The sequence below is a fragment of the Bos javanicus genome, chromosome 13, assembly GCF_032452875.1.
Source record: "Bos javanicus breed banteng chromosome 13, ARS-OSU_banteng_1.0, whole genome shotgun sequence".
In the NCBI taxonomy this organism is placed as follows: domain Eukaryota; kingdom Metazoa; phylum Chordata; class Mammalia; order Artiodactyla; family Bovidae; genus Bos; species Bos javanicus.
In genome coordinates, this window is record NC_083880.1 from 58,901,878 (window position 1) to 58,916,618 (window position 14,741).

A 14,741-nucleotide genomic window follows, 5' to 3' on the forward strand; every position below is an offset into this window, starting at 1 on the left:
TAAGGATGTCATGACTGTGTTGTCTGACGCTGGTGTCTGGTCACTCAGCAACCAACAGAGAACAGTGGATACTGAGCCTTTCATGAACAGAAATGTGGCAGACAGTGATATAGTGGAGTGTCCAAAAGCTAGGGGGTGGGCAGTGGACTGGCCTGGGTTTAAACTCTCACTTCACTCCCCCTCACTGTGTGATCAGAACTCACTTCTCCCTGAGCCTCAGTCTCCTTGTCTGTAATGCGGAGCTAAAACCTGGACCTGGTTCCAGACTTGTTACCAGGGTTCAGTGAGAGAATCAGAGCATAGCACAGTGGCTGGCACAAGTGGATGCTGAATATAGGAACTTTGGGGGATCTCCAGGCTGCTTTATGAGATTTCTGGTTCATCAAACCTGACACCTGTGCTCTTAGCCCTATTCTGGAGTTTTGCCAGCTTGTTAATGATTTTTAAAAAAAAATACCAATGACCTTTATCTCATCTCTCTGCCTTGATTCTCACCCCAGCCCCATGAGGTCTGCACCATCATTAGCTCCATTTTGCAGATGAGGATCATTGAGGCTCAGAAAGGGTTAAGTGACTCACCCAGGATCACATGGCCAGGAAAGGATGAGTGCCCAGTTTGAACCCTAATCTGTCTGAATCTTTGGTATTTAAAAATGTGTCCTGCCAGCTGGGAGAGGCAGGAAATGGGCAAATGTTTCTTAAGGAATCACGTACCAGAATCTTTCATGCCTTTATCTCATTGAATCACCATGGCAGCACTTCAAAGTAGGTATTTTAATAGTCTTGATTTATAGCTGCTTGCTCATAGAGTGTTAGTCTTTCAGTACAAGGAGTGACTTTGGGGAGGTAGCCCAGCTTTGGAGCAAACCACTTTCAGCTTCAGCTTCAACTGTGGAGCTGTGTGACCCAGGATAAGTTGCTTAACTTCTCTGTGCTTCAGCTCCTGATGGATAATCTTGGCACCTACCTCCTAAGTGATTTGAGGATCCATGACTTTATATCTCCATGAGGGGCTCATGGTCAGGGCTCAGTACTTGTTTTCTGTTATTATTTGGCAGCCTTGGGCTAGACTCTGGCATACCCCTACCCCCACCCCCCGCACCATCCATTGCTCAGTGGGTTATAATGATCTACAGGGTTTTCATCACTAGAAACTATTCATGCCAATCTGACCCCACCAATAACAACTTCCCCAAAACACACCTCCCTATTTCTCTTTTATTTGAAGATGAAATTCATATTTCTACTATCTACTATAGGTGTGTCTGAGAGCAAAAAAAAAAAAAAAAGAAAATTAATTTTAAAAAGCCTGGAATTCAAAACCCAAAAACCTTTGAAGCTGCAGCCAGCTGAAAAAAATTGCAGTCAACTGTAGTCACTCATGTTTATCACGGAGGGAAAAAAAACGTTCACTCCAAACAAAGCCGCTTACCAGGGAGAGGGAAAATATGAGAAGTATTTGGTCAAATGCTTCATTTGCTGCAGAGCCGGCCCCTGAGCCGCTTACCCAGCAAGGCATTTCACCCACCGGGGGCTTGGCCTCTCCCCCTCCACCACCCCAGGAAGTTATTAAGTTGAAAATAATGAAGGTTGCTAAGTGATTTCCCCTCTTGTGAAACCGCTAGAAAGGAATCCTGTCATTGTTTAATTAAAAAATGAAGAAGGGAAAGAAGGAAGGAAAGAAGTGGAGGAAGGAAGGAAAGAAAGAGAGAGGAAGGAGAGATGGGGGAGGGAGGGGACGGGAAGAAAGGAAGCCCTGTGATGTGCTTAGACGCTGCTGGGGTTCTCCTGGGGGCTGGAATGGGGTTGGGGGGATATCTCTGCTTATCACAGAATGAGTTCATTTCCCACTCAGCTGGAAAGTGGAGGGCCCTGCCAGGCCCTCCTCCAGCTGCCCCCACCCCTTGCTGGCACCTCTGTTTGGGCAGTTGCCTCTTTCCTGCACCCAGGAGGGAACAAAGGGATTCTGAAGTTCTCTTGGCACCTTATGCCAGTTTCTCCTAAAGGCACAAAGGTCCAAATAAGAACACAGAGCAGAAGTTCTGGATTCAGACTGACTCCAGTGTTTCCCAGTTGCATGGCCTGGAAAGGTCCCTGGCTTTTGCTTGACTGTGACTTTGTGTGTGTGTTCGTCACTCAGTCATGTCCGACTCTTTGTGTCTCCATGGACTGCATGCCAGGCTCCTCTGTCCATGGAATTCTCCAGGCAAGAATACTGGAGTGGTTTGCCATTCCCTTCTCCAGGGGATCTTCCTGACCCAAGAATCGAACCCAGGTCTCCTACATTGCAGGCAGACGCCTTACTGTCTGAGCCACCAGGAACGCTTACTTATGTGCAAAACAGGATCAGTAATGTATTTATTCTGCCTACATATTTAGGCTGAACTCTGTGTAGGTCAAAAATGGCCAAATATCAGTAATTCCATAAGGTTCTACCTGAATCTGGGGCTTCGCTGGTGGCTCAGACAGTAAAGAATCCTCCTGCAATGCAGGAGACCCAGGTTCTCTATCGACCCAGGTTCCAGGGTCAGGAAGATCCCTGGCAACCCACTGCAGTATTCTTACCTGGAGAATTCCATGGACAGAGGAGCCTGCTGGGCTGCAGTCCATGGAGTCGCAAAGAGTCGGACACAACTGAGCGACTAACACCTGAATCAGTTAAAAAGGGAAGAGTGTTAGGGGAAGTGCACTGACTGAAACCACCCACCCTCACCAGGCACCATAGTAACTATTTGCATGAGCTGTTTTACGACAGGAGGTCCTGGTAATGAACACGGAACTAATAATTGACCACCAACCGGAAGAGTTCGGGAAAAGTAAAAAGGAGACACCACATGTCCAACCACCTCCCAGAATCCTTCTCTCTGGCATCCATCTTGGCTGAACAAGGCATGCACCACTAGAAAGGACTTTGAGTTGGAATGATTGGCTAAAGACAACCCGGAAACTAATCCCATCACCATAAAACCTGAGACTGCAAGCCACATGGCAGAGCAGTTCTCCTGGGTTCCCTTACCCTACTGCTCTCTGCCCAGGCACCCTTTCTCAATAAAATCTCTTGCTTTATCAGCACATGTGTCTCCTCAGAAAATTTACTTCTGAGTGTTAGACAAGAGCCCAGTTTCAGGCCCTGGAAGGGGTCCCCCTTCTTGCAACAGGAGTATTTTGAAAGTGGTTAAAGGTTGTACTGATTTTGTTATTGTTTTTCAGTCGCTAAGTCATGTCCAACTCTGTGTGACCCCACGGACTGTAGCACGTCAGGCTTCTTTGTCCTTCACTATCTCCCGGAGTTTGCTCAGACTTGCGTCCACTGAGTTGGTGATAACCATCTAACCATCTCATCCTCTGCCACCTTCTCCTTTTGCCTTCCATCTTTGCCATCATCAGGGTCTTTTCCAATAAAACAGCTGTTCACATCAGGTGGCCAAAGTATTGGAGATTCAACTTCAGCATCAGTCCTTCCAGTGAATATTCAGTTTGATTTCCTTTAGGACTGACTGGTTTGATCTTCTTGCTGCCTAAGGGACTCTCAAGAGCCTTCTCCAGCACCACAGACATTAACTTATTCCACACGGATCCCCTGAATGTCTCCAACATGCTGGTACTAGATTGTCAGCATGTATTGGGGACACTGCTTAATCCTTGCAACAACCTCAGGGATGGATGCTATTGTTCCTCATTTTATGGCTGAGGAGACCAAGGTTCTTGTGGCTAGAATCACATACCCTGGGACATTCAATGAGATGTAGAGTAGCCAGAATTTGAACTCAAGCAGTCTGGCTTCCAAACCTAAATTAAGCTCTTCATCATTAAGTAATCAATCATCAGTTATTTTTTTTAAAAATCTTTGTATTCATTCAATAAATATTTCTTGATTTTTTAAAATTGTCCCAATGTCTAGGCATTAGGAATAGAGTGATAAGGAAGATAAAGTCTCTGCTCCCATGAGGGAGAAAGATGACATACAGCAGATGAGTACAAACCATTACAGATACTGGTAGGAACAGGAAGGAAGATAAGGAGTGGAGTGGAGAGGCTTCCATATAATGGGAAACTTTTAAAGCCTTTGGAATTTTCTGAGTAATAGGGATGATAGGAGCATCTTTTTTTCCTACTATCTGGCCTTTGACTCCAGTTCCTGACACAGAGCTCCTAAATCCTTCGGAATTTTGTGATAGGAACATCTTTTGCTCTGTTGAGGCATCCCTTGGTAGATTCCTAAGTAGCTTCATGATGCGGGCTGGTCACTGGAAAAACCTGATCTTGGTTAGAAGCTTAGGGCTATTAGCCATACCCCTCAATCTCAGGGGAAGGGTGAGGGGCTGGGGAATGAGTTAATAACTGATCATGCTTACGTGATGAAACTTCCATGGCTGTTGTTGTTCAATTGCTGTGTTGTTTCCGACTCTTTACGACTCCATGGACTGTAACCCACCGGGCTCCTCTGTCTATGGGATTTTCCAGACAAAAATACTGGAGTGGGTTGCCATTTCCTTCTTCAGGGGAATCTTCCCTGACCAGTGATCGAATTGTGTCTGTTGCATTGGCAGGTGGATTCTTTACCACTGAGCCACCAGGGAAGACTGGAATTTCCATAAAAAAACCCTAAATGATGATGTCCAGGAAATGTCCAGGTTCTCAAATGCATTCGCATGCTGGGATGGGGGAGCACTCCACCTCCACAGGAACAGAAGCTCCTAGTTTGACCATTCCCAACCTTGCCCTGTGCACCTCATCAGCTGGGTGTTCATTTTTATTCTTTGTAATAAACCAGTCAATGTAAGTAATGTGTTTCTGAGTTCTGTGAGCAGGTACAGCAAATTATTGAGCCTGGGGGTCATGGGAACCCCCAATTTAAAGCTGGTTGGTCAGAAGTGCAGGAGGTCCAGGACTTGTGATTGACATCTAATGTCAGGTTAGTCTTTTGGGACTGAGCCCTTAATATATGGGGTCTAATTCCAGGTGTTAGTATCAGGATTGAACTGAACTGTAGGATACCCAATTGGTATCCAGAGGGTTGGAGAATTAGTTGGTGTAGGAAAAAACCCACACACACATTTGGTGTTAGAAGTGCTGAGAGTACAAACAGAGCATATAGTTGGTGTCAGAAGCAGTATTAATTAGCCCAGCACTGGCTCATGGAAGCATGTGGCTTGAGAAGAGAAGATGAAAGGGTGTGGGATGAGGAAATTTTGATTCCTGGATGACCACATGGTCACCTATGGTGTGGAACAGCAAGAGTGCAGCAAGATAAAGGTTGCTAATGGAATTCAGAGTTGGATCTAACTCCTGGGAGGTTAGCTTACTGTATGCATCAGGAAATTGTGTTTTCTGGTGGCTCAAATGTTAAAGAATCCACCTGCCAGTGCAGGAGACCTGAGTTTGATCCCTGGGTTGGGAAGATCTCCTGGAGAAGGGAATGGCTACCCATTCCAGTGTTCTTGCCTGGAGAATCCCATGGACAGAGGAGCCTGGCAGACTACAGTCCATGGGGTCACAAAGAATCGGACATGATTGAGAAACTAACACTTTCACTTTCAAGAAAAAAAAAAAGCAAGATATATAATGCTTTGGGTTTTGTTGTCTGTAATAGCTAAAATGAAATTAGAACACTGCGTTGGACCTTGACACGAGACAAAGCTCAGATTTCAGTCAGTCTGCCCTTGGTTGCCACCCTCAAAGCCACCCATAAAAGGAAAAATTATGTGAGCACCACAGAAAGTACCCCCCCAAGACCTCTAGCCACCAAGAAACTAGTCCATTATGAGGGGAGGGAAAAACCAAGAAAAGTTTGAAAACAAGGGGGATAGCGTGAAAGGAGTTGTCTTGTGGATCAGTGTCATCCAATTCCTGAAGAACCTTAAATAGAAGGAAATTTGAGAGTGACTAACTCAGGGGCAGTACCATTAGTACTCTAACTGCAGAGTAGAAGAGGCTGTGTTTGATGGGTGGTCTGGGTGCTGGTACTGGGGGAGGCCAGGATGGCTGGGACATCTGGAATGGAGCAAGGGCATTAAAGAAGGGCAGCCAGAAGGGTGGAGCAACTTCGAAGTGTGACCTGGGCTCCTGCAGGAGGCTCTCCAGGCAGAGGTGATGGTGGTCGGAGTCCAGGTGCTGGTGGGAGAAGTGGATAGAGTCAGAACCTACCTTGAAGGTAGAGGGGGCAGCACCTCCTGATGTACTCAGTATTCGAGAGAGAAAGAAAAGGCTGTGGTCTTTGAAATTCCAAGTCCACAGCTAGTAACTTGGAGAGAAAAGACTTGTGATCCAGGCTCTTGATACTGCTCAGATATTCTCTTCACTGTTCATTCATTTCACAAGCACTTACTGAGTGCTTACTGTGTTCTTATGCTTAGCACTACAGCAGACCTGGTCTGCTCTCATACAGCTTACGTTCTCGAGGAGAAAGGAGATTCCAAGTCACACGTGTCCTCAGGACCAATATAATTAAGTGGATGTAGAAAAGCAGGGTGCCCCAGGAATACAGAGGGGACCTCATTACTCCAGACTTTGTTGGATCTGCAGAAGGACAAAGCCGGACCAGAAAGATAACCAGCATCTCCTGAACTCTTCCCAGGGCTGGGGAGTATGCTAAGCTGTTTAAATCCCTGATCTCATTTTAATCTTGGTAAGAACCCTAGGAGAAAGGGATTATTTTTATTCCCTTTTTATAGATGAGAAAACCCAAAGTTTCGGGGCCTGTGTGGGGTTGGGGGTGGGCAGGTAGTTCAAGATTACGCAGCTGGTTGGGCCGAGACTCAAACCTCAGGATTTGATCCTAAGCTTCTCCCTCTTCTCTGTTCAAAATTCTCTGCTATTAGCCCCTTCCCATTACATCTTGGAGAAAAAGGGATGTGATTAATAAATCAATATGTCACATAAGAAGCACGGTTTACCTCCCGACAGTCCCCTGTGATAGAAGCAGGTGTGTTTTCTGGGGTGGGGGTGAGCATGAGCGAAGGTTGATGAAAGTCCAGAGTTTCTCCCACAAAGTCCACCGTGACCTTTAATTACTTACAGATTTAATAGAATCTCGTCCCACGTGATTTATTCCACTGAAAGATTGATTAGTAATATAACTTGAATTGTATTCCATTTCCCCATGCAATTTAAGATGATTTAGTGCCAAATAAAGGCTAACCCCAAAGCCCTTGCTTCAAAGAGCAGCAGTCCCCTTCCCTTGCTGTTCTGACACATTTGGAAGGGAGGAATTGTGCTCCCGCCCATCAGACAGCAATTCCATCTTTCCTAACTTTTAACTAAGCAGGGCTCTGGGCCCTTTCAGTCTTGGCCATGAGTCTGGGTCACTTTATTCTAGCCCAGGGTCCCTCAGCCTTGGCACTGTGGACATTTGGATCAGACGCTTCTCTGCTGCGGGGCTGTTCCATGCCCTATGGGAGAGTGAGCAGCACCCATGACCTTCACCCACCAGATGTCAGTAGCACCCCCTGCAGTTGTGAATAACTAACAAAGTCCCCAAACACTGACGGGCAGAATATTCACCCCAGGCTGAGAACAACTCATCTGGACTTCACTGATGTGGGGGAAACCAACATGTATTCCTTAGAAAAGAACAAATAAGCACATTTGAAATCTCACTTGCACATGTACAATTAAAAAGGGGGAAACTTCCTCAGAGGGAGAAATCATAGCTTTTGTTTCTTGTCTCTCTGGTCCTTGTTGTTACGGAGACAGCAACAACCTTCCATGGATCCTGGGTTTTAATAGGGGTGTTGAGCAGGCAGCATGCTGTGCCCTGTGAGCAGCTACTACGTTTCAGCCTGTTTCTTCCCTTCTGCATTCTGGATCCTGCAGGAACCAAAGGGACTTCTGAGACCTCCAGATGAAAACACAGTGGTTAGAATGTGGCTCCCCGACGTAGTTCGAGGTCTTTGGCCAGGGAAACACATGTTCCGGTTCTGCATTGGTTCTATCAAATCCTGGGTTTTCAGCTTTTGGGAACCCTGTCCCTCTGGGAGGGGTTTCCCCAGTGGCTCAGTGGTAAAGCATCCACCTGCAGTGCAGGAGACACAGGAGATGAGAGTTTGACCCCTGAGTTGGGAAGATCCCCTGGAGAAGGAAATGACTACCCACTCCAGTATTCTAGACTGGAAAATCCCATGGACAGAGGAGCATGGTGGGCTACAGTCCATGGATTTGCAAAGAGTTGGACATGATGGAGCATGCACGCAGATGTAGCAGTTGTCCGTCTGGGATATTTGATGTTACTGTGTTTGTTTGTGTGTGTGTGTGCATGCGTGTGCATGTGTGTGTGTGTTTGAGTATGGCACTAATTATGGAAATTTGTGGGACAGTCCCCCTCACACCAGCCCCCTTCCCTTTTCCATTTTAGACAAATAAAACAGCCCAGTCCTCCTCTGCGGCAGGACCACCAGGGCTGAGTAAAGGGCCGCCAGCCCCTCCCGCCGGTTCCCGCGTGCTCTGCCCCACTTGGCTCTTTCAAGGACGGCTCAATGAGTGGCCTTGTTGAGACTTCCACTGAGGCCTGGCTGAGAAGGGACCATTAAAAACAGTTTAATCAGAACAAAAGCAGTTCTGTTCGTATTGTCCCCTGGTTGCAGTTTGGACGCAACAGCTGAAAATCTATCTGCACGAAGCCACAAATCTGGACTCAGCCATGCCTCGGAGTCTGCCCTCCACAGGGACTTCAGGATGGATCCTTGGAGCAGATAATTTACCACGAAAGCAAAACACGAGGAGAAGGCTTTTTATTTGGCACAAATGTTTCCTATTAAAAGCCTTCCCAAGCCCCTGGTAACTGGAGCGCTCCTTTTCCTGCCCAAGCTCAAGGTGATCATATTCATGCATATAGAGTGCCTTGAAAGAATTCCTGGCTTGGATGCCAGTCCTGTCTGCAAGGAAAGGTGTGGAGCTCAACTGTGAAAAAAAGTACTCGGAGGCAGAAGCATGTGAAAAGGAGTGTCTTTGGGTTGATTTTAAATGCCTGCCCTGGAAGCTTTGTGGTCAGTGATTTTCTGCCGCCAAGAAGATTCAAACAGATAGGGGCAATTGTGGTAAGCCTCCAGAACCTTCCAGAAGTGGAGAGAATTGCCCCAAAATGGAGCTGCTTGTGTGTCGTGGTGGATGGGCATTTTTGTGGCCAGCTTTCTGGGACATGAGAAGAGCTCAGTGCCACCTATCCTTTATAGCAGACCACCTGAAAGAGGTTATTTTAAAATTTTGGGTTTTCTAAAAAGACTCTGGCAGTGGCACCCCACTCCAGTACTCTTGCCTGGAAAATCCCATGGACAGAGGAGCCTGGTAGGCTGCAGTCCATGGGGTCGCAAAGAGTCGGACACGACTGAGCGACTTCACTTTCACTTTTCACTTTCATGCATTGGAGAAGGAAATGGCAACCCACTCCAGTGTTCTTGCCTGGAGAATCCCAGGGACGAGGGAGCCTGGTGGGCTTCCGTCTATGGGGTCGCACAGAGTCGGACACGACTGAAGCGACTTAGCAGCAGCAGCAGCAGAGGAGAAAGGGCGACAGAGGATGAGATGGTTGGATGGCATTACCAACTCAATGGACATGAGTTTGAGCAAACTCAGGGAGATAGTGAAGGAAAGGGAAGTCTGGCATGCGGCAGTCCATGGGGTCACAGAGAGCTGGACACAACAATTCATTGGAAAGACTGATGCTGAAGCTGAAGCTCCAATACTTTGGCTACCTGATGTGAAGAGCCAACTCATCAGGAAAGATCCTAATACTGGGAAATATTGAAGGCAGGAGGAGAAGAGGGTGATGGAGGGTGAGATGGTTGGATGGCATCATCGAATAAATGGACATGAAGCTGAGCAAACTCTGGGAGATAGAGTAGGATAAGGAAGTCTGGTGTGCTGCAGTCCATTGAGTCACAGAGAGTCGGACATGACTTGGAGGCTGAATAACAACAAAATTAGTTTTTAATTCTATTTTTTTCTGTATTGGAAAAAATTAAATTTCTAGGGATGCTAGGTTCAGAAGCTCATCTTTTTCGACCTCAAGACTCTTTGGGTGTTTCTTGGATGGGCAGCTCATGGGGCTGTGGGCTCTTCTTGCTGTGGGGAGTTTGATGCAGCTCAGAACCATGTTCCTTCCAGCTCATGAGTAGATCAGAACAAAAAGAGCCAAAGGAACAAGACTTACTGTTTGGGACTCAACTTGGGGGAAAACGTTGGCTCTCTTGGACATTCGCACTCCTGGTTCTCAGACCTTCAGACTCAGACTGAATTACACCCCCAGTGTTTCTGTTTCTCTAGCTTATAGAGGGTAGGCTGTGGGGCTTTTAACCTGCATCATGTATGTGTGTGTGCTTTGTCGCTCAGTCATCTCTGACTCTGAGACCCCATGGACTGCAACCCGCCAGGCTTCTGTGTCCATGTACTTTCCCAGGCAAGAATACTGGAGTGGGTTGCCATTTCCTTCTCCAGAGAATCTTCCCTACCCAAGATATCAAACCCTCATCTCCCGTGACTCCTGCATTGGCAGATGAATTCTTTACCATTGTACCACCTCATCTCATGAGCCAATTCTTATAATAAATCTCAATAAATATTGGTGCCTTTTCTTTGGAGAACCCTGACTAATACATTCCCATGGCATCACTGTTGTTTATCCATCTGGCAGGGCTTCTCTACCTGCTTCTTACAACAGAGGAGATAAACAGGGTACTTAGTTTCCCAGCCTCCCTTGCATCGAGGCATGGCAATGTGATCTGCTCTGACCAATGGGATAAAAGGGAAGTTCACTAGGGACTTCTGGGAAAATTTTCATCCCCAATAAAAAGATAGAGAGGCAGAAGAGTGGTTTCCATGCCCACTCCCTTCTATCTTTGGAGCAGGTTGTGTGACAGCATAGTACTTGGAGCTGTGGCAGCCCTTTGTGACCTTAAGTTAACAAAGCAGAGAAAGAAAAGCCAACCCAGTGAGCAAGGCAGAGAAGGGAAATGGAGACAGCCTGAGTCTTTAGTGACTCTGTTGAATTTCTGAGCCGATTCTAAAACCATTTACCTTTTTACCTGTTGATATTTGAGATCATGTAATAGTATGATCTTCACAGGTGGCTCAGTGGTAAAGAATCCTCCTGCCAATGCAAGAGATGGGGGTTTGATCCCTGGTCCAGGAAGATTTCCTGGAGAAAAGAATCGCAACCCACTCTGGTATTCTCGCCCGTGAAATCCCATGGACAGAGGAGCCTGGTGGGCTACAGTTCAAGGGATTGCGAAGAGTCAGACACGACTGAGCATGCAGACATATACATACAATAGTATGATGTTTCAATTCAATTCATTTGTTCAGTTGTGTCTGAATCTTTGCGACTCCATGGACTGCAGCACGCCAGGCCTCCCTGTCCATCACCAACTCCCGGAGTTTACTCAAACTCATGTCCACTGAGTTGGTGATGCCATCCAACCATTTCATCCTCTGTCATCCCCTTCTCCTCCTGCCTTCAATCTTTCCCAGCATCAGGGTCTTTTCCAATGAGTCAGTTCTTCACATCAGGTGGCCAAAGTATTGGAGTTTTGGCTTCAGCATCAGTCTTTCCAATGAATATTCAGGACTGATTTCCTTTAGGATGCACTGCTTGGATCTCCTTGCAGTCCAAGGGACTCTCAAGAATCTTCTCCAACACCACAGTTCAAAAGCATCAATTCTCTGGGGCTCAGCTTTCTTTATAGTCTAACTCTCACATCCATACATGACCACTGGAAAAACCACAGCTTTGACTAGATGGACCTTTGTTGGCAGAGTAATGTCTCTGCTTTTTATATGCTATCTAGGTTGGTCATAACTTTTCTTCCAAGGAGTGTTAAGTGTCTTTTACTTTCATGGCTGCAGTCACCATCTGCAGTGATTTTGGAGCCCCCCAAAATAAATTCTGTCACTGTTTCCACTGTTTCCCCATCTATTTGCCCTGAAGTGATGGGATTGGATGCCATGATATTAGTTTTCTGAATGTTGAGTTTTAAGCCAACTTTTTCACTCTCTTCTTTCACTTTCATCAAGAGGTTCTTTAGTTCCTCTTTGCTTTCTGCCATAAGGGTGGTGTCATCTGCATATCTGAGGTTATTAATATTTCTCCTGGCAATCTAGATTCCGGCTTGTGCTTCATCCAGCCCAGCGTTTCTCACCATGTACTCTGCATATAAGTTAAATAAGCAGGGTGACAATATATAGCCTTGACGTACTCCTTTCCCTATTTGGAACCAGTTTGTTGTTCCACATCCAGCTCTAACTGTTGCTTTCTGATCTGCATACAGATTTCTCAAGAGGCAGGTCAGGTGGTCTGGTATTCCCATCTCTTTCAGAATTTTCCAGTTTGTGGTGATCCACACAGTCAAAGGCTTTGGCATAGTCAATATAACAGAAATAGATGTTTTTCTGGAACTCTTTCTTTTTCTATGATCCAGCAGATGTTGGCAATTTGATCTGTGGTTCCTCTGCCTTTTTTAAATCCAGTTTGAACATCTGGAAGTTCACTGTTCACATACTATTGAAGCCTGGCTTGGAGAATTTTGAGCATTACTTTACTAGCATGTGAAATGAGTGCAATTGTACAGTAGTTTGAGCATTCTTTGGCATTGCCTTTCTTTGGAATTGGAATGAAAACTGACCTTTTCCAGTCCCATGGCCACTGCTGAGTTTTCCAGCATATTGGAATTTGCTGGCATATTTGAGTGCAGCACTTTCATAGCATCATCTTTTAGGTTTGAAATAGCTGATAGTATTTGAGTATTTGAATAGTATGATGTTTAAGATCATATTATTTAAGACACCAGCCAGAGTTTCCCTGCAGCCAAACACATCCCAACTTACATCACCTTCTAGTCCAAACCCTAACCTTTCTTCTTCATTTTTGGCCACATGTGGACATGTGGGATCTTAGTTCCCTGACCAGAGATAGAATCTGAGCCCCCTGTAGTGGAAGCACGGAGTCTTAACCACTGGACCGCCAGGGAAGTCCCTATGCAGTACTTTTTGAAGTCTGGTAAGCATACGGTCCCCTATCGTGACCCCTACCCTGACCCAGGGGCAGTCAGGTGACCATTTCCTGGTCCACAAGGTGACCAAGACCTGGATATCCTCTCCTTGAAGTGGGATGCCACTCCCACCCCAACCCTACCCAGGATTACCAGCCAGCACTGGAGGCATCCGTGGCTGAGACCTCCTGCCATGCAAATGAAGCCTGTCTGTGGTAGGAAATAATGGACGTTTAGACAGATGCTGAAGCAGAAGAGAGAGAGAGAAACAAAGGCACAGAGAAGAAAGCACCATGAGACCCTGGCCCAGCACGTCCTGGATGGAGCCCCCTTTTAGCAGCACCACTTGGATTTGCACTCATAGCACTGGCCCCCGCCAGCCCCCTGACTTGCCGTCACAGCTCAGGGAAACCATGCACTCTAATTGAAGACTGAGGAGCCAGCAGTGAAGGACCAGCAGTGAAGAGGCCTGCTGATGCTTTCTGAACTCATCATTTCTTAAACCTTCCTTACCAGACATTCCTTTTTCTGCAGGATCCATTGGGTCGTTTTGATGATCTGAGAGAGGGGGGGGGCATTTCAAGTGATGAGACAGCAGAGGTGTGGAGGAAATATTTGCAACATAAAAATGCATCTAGGCGACACAGGGCTTTAAGGTAGTCTTTTGAAGCCAAAAGTCAAGAATTATCTAAATCCCCCCAAACCTTCCTATCTCTTATAGGGTTCACTTCCTGAGTGAGGAGCTCTGTGTCGACGTGGGACCGTTTTTACAAGATGACTTCTCTGAGTCACATTCCATTGTTTTATCTATAAAAATTCTGCCTCGGAGACAGACCAGCTTTTTAAACACAGGGTGGTTTTATCTGCTTGGCCTGTTTATTGCTTAATGCCAAGAAGGCTTTCTGAAGATGCAGATGCCTTGAACTAACCTCTAAGCAAGAGGGACTCAGTGTGCCTCAATTGATTTTCTTTTTTCTCTTTCAAAAATGGAAATGAAAGAACCGAAAGTCTGTAAATTAAATTTTCTGGTTAGAATGATGCCTTTGAACGACTGTAAATCATCCTTTTGTTTCTCAGGTTCCCACCTCCCAGCCCCAGCAAATTCCCACAAGGTATTTGGGAATCAAAGAATATTACCCCATAAAACCAAAAGCAGGGCCACAGTGCCAGAGATGTGGAGGGACACGGGAGCCCCAGATTATGGTGGGGGTGGGAGTGGCAGCTGGGGACACTGGTGGCTTCTAGCCTTCATTAGAGCCCTGGAGAAAAAATGTCAGATTCAATATCTAAACAGCAGCTGCAGGAAAAGGTCTGGCTCTGGGGTGACTGCAATCTTTGTAACCTCTTTGATGTCCGGGAACATCATGCTTCCTGGTTTTCCAGCTGCAGATAGTGTACTGGGAACACGGGCTGTACAGGCAGCTGGGGATGATTCTGGCTGATGAGGTTGGTAAGCTTCAGACCAGGAGAGATGAATGAGTACCCAGCAACACAGTGTCTGAACTCTGCTTGGGGACAGGGACCCAGGCTGATTCAGGCTGAGTTCTTTCAGCTCTAAGAACTAGGCACTTGCTTAATCCAACCCAAGGAATACGTGGGGATCTTAAAGACACTAGTGTCTGGGGATCTGGGCACAGGGAACCATCACACCCCAGGAAAATGTGGAGTTAGAAATGATTTCTGGAGTCAAGCCGCCAGGATGCTCTCGAGACTCACTTTGGGGCTTTTGCACTTGCTGTTTCCTCCACCGGGAGCACTTGG

At 46.4% G+C, this 14,741-nt stretch overlaps 1 long non-coding RNA gene across 1 annotated transcript in view; it reads left to right on the plus strand.

The window, feature by feature from the left end:
• Positions 1 to 13,986, plus strand: part of LOC133259502 (uncharacterized) — a 49,990-nt gene extending 36,004 nt beyond the window's left edge. Inside the window, exon 3 of the long non-coding RNA XR_009740434.1 lies at positions 13,702 to 13,986. This is a non-coding gene — a long non-coding RNA (uncharacterized LOC133259502). The remainder of the gene's footprint in view (positions 1 to 13,701) is intronic.
• Positions 13,987 to 14,741: the final 755 nt, after the last annotated feature.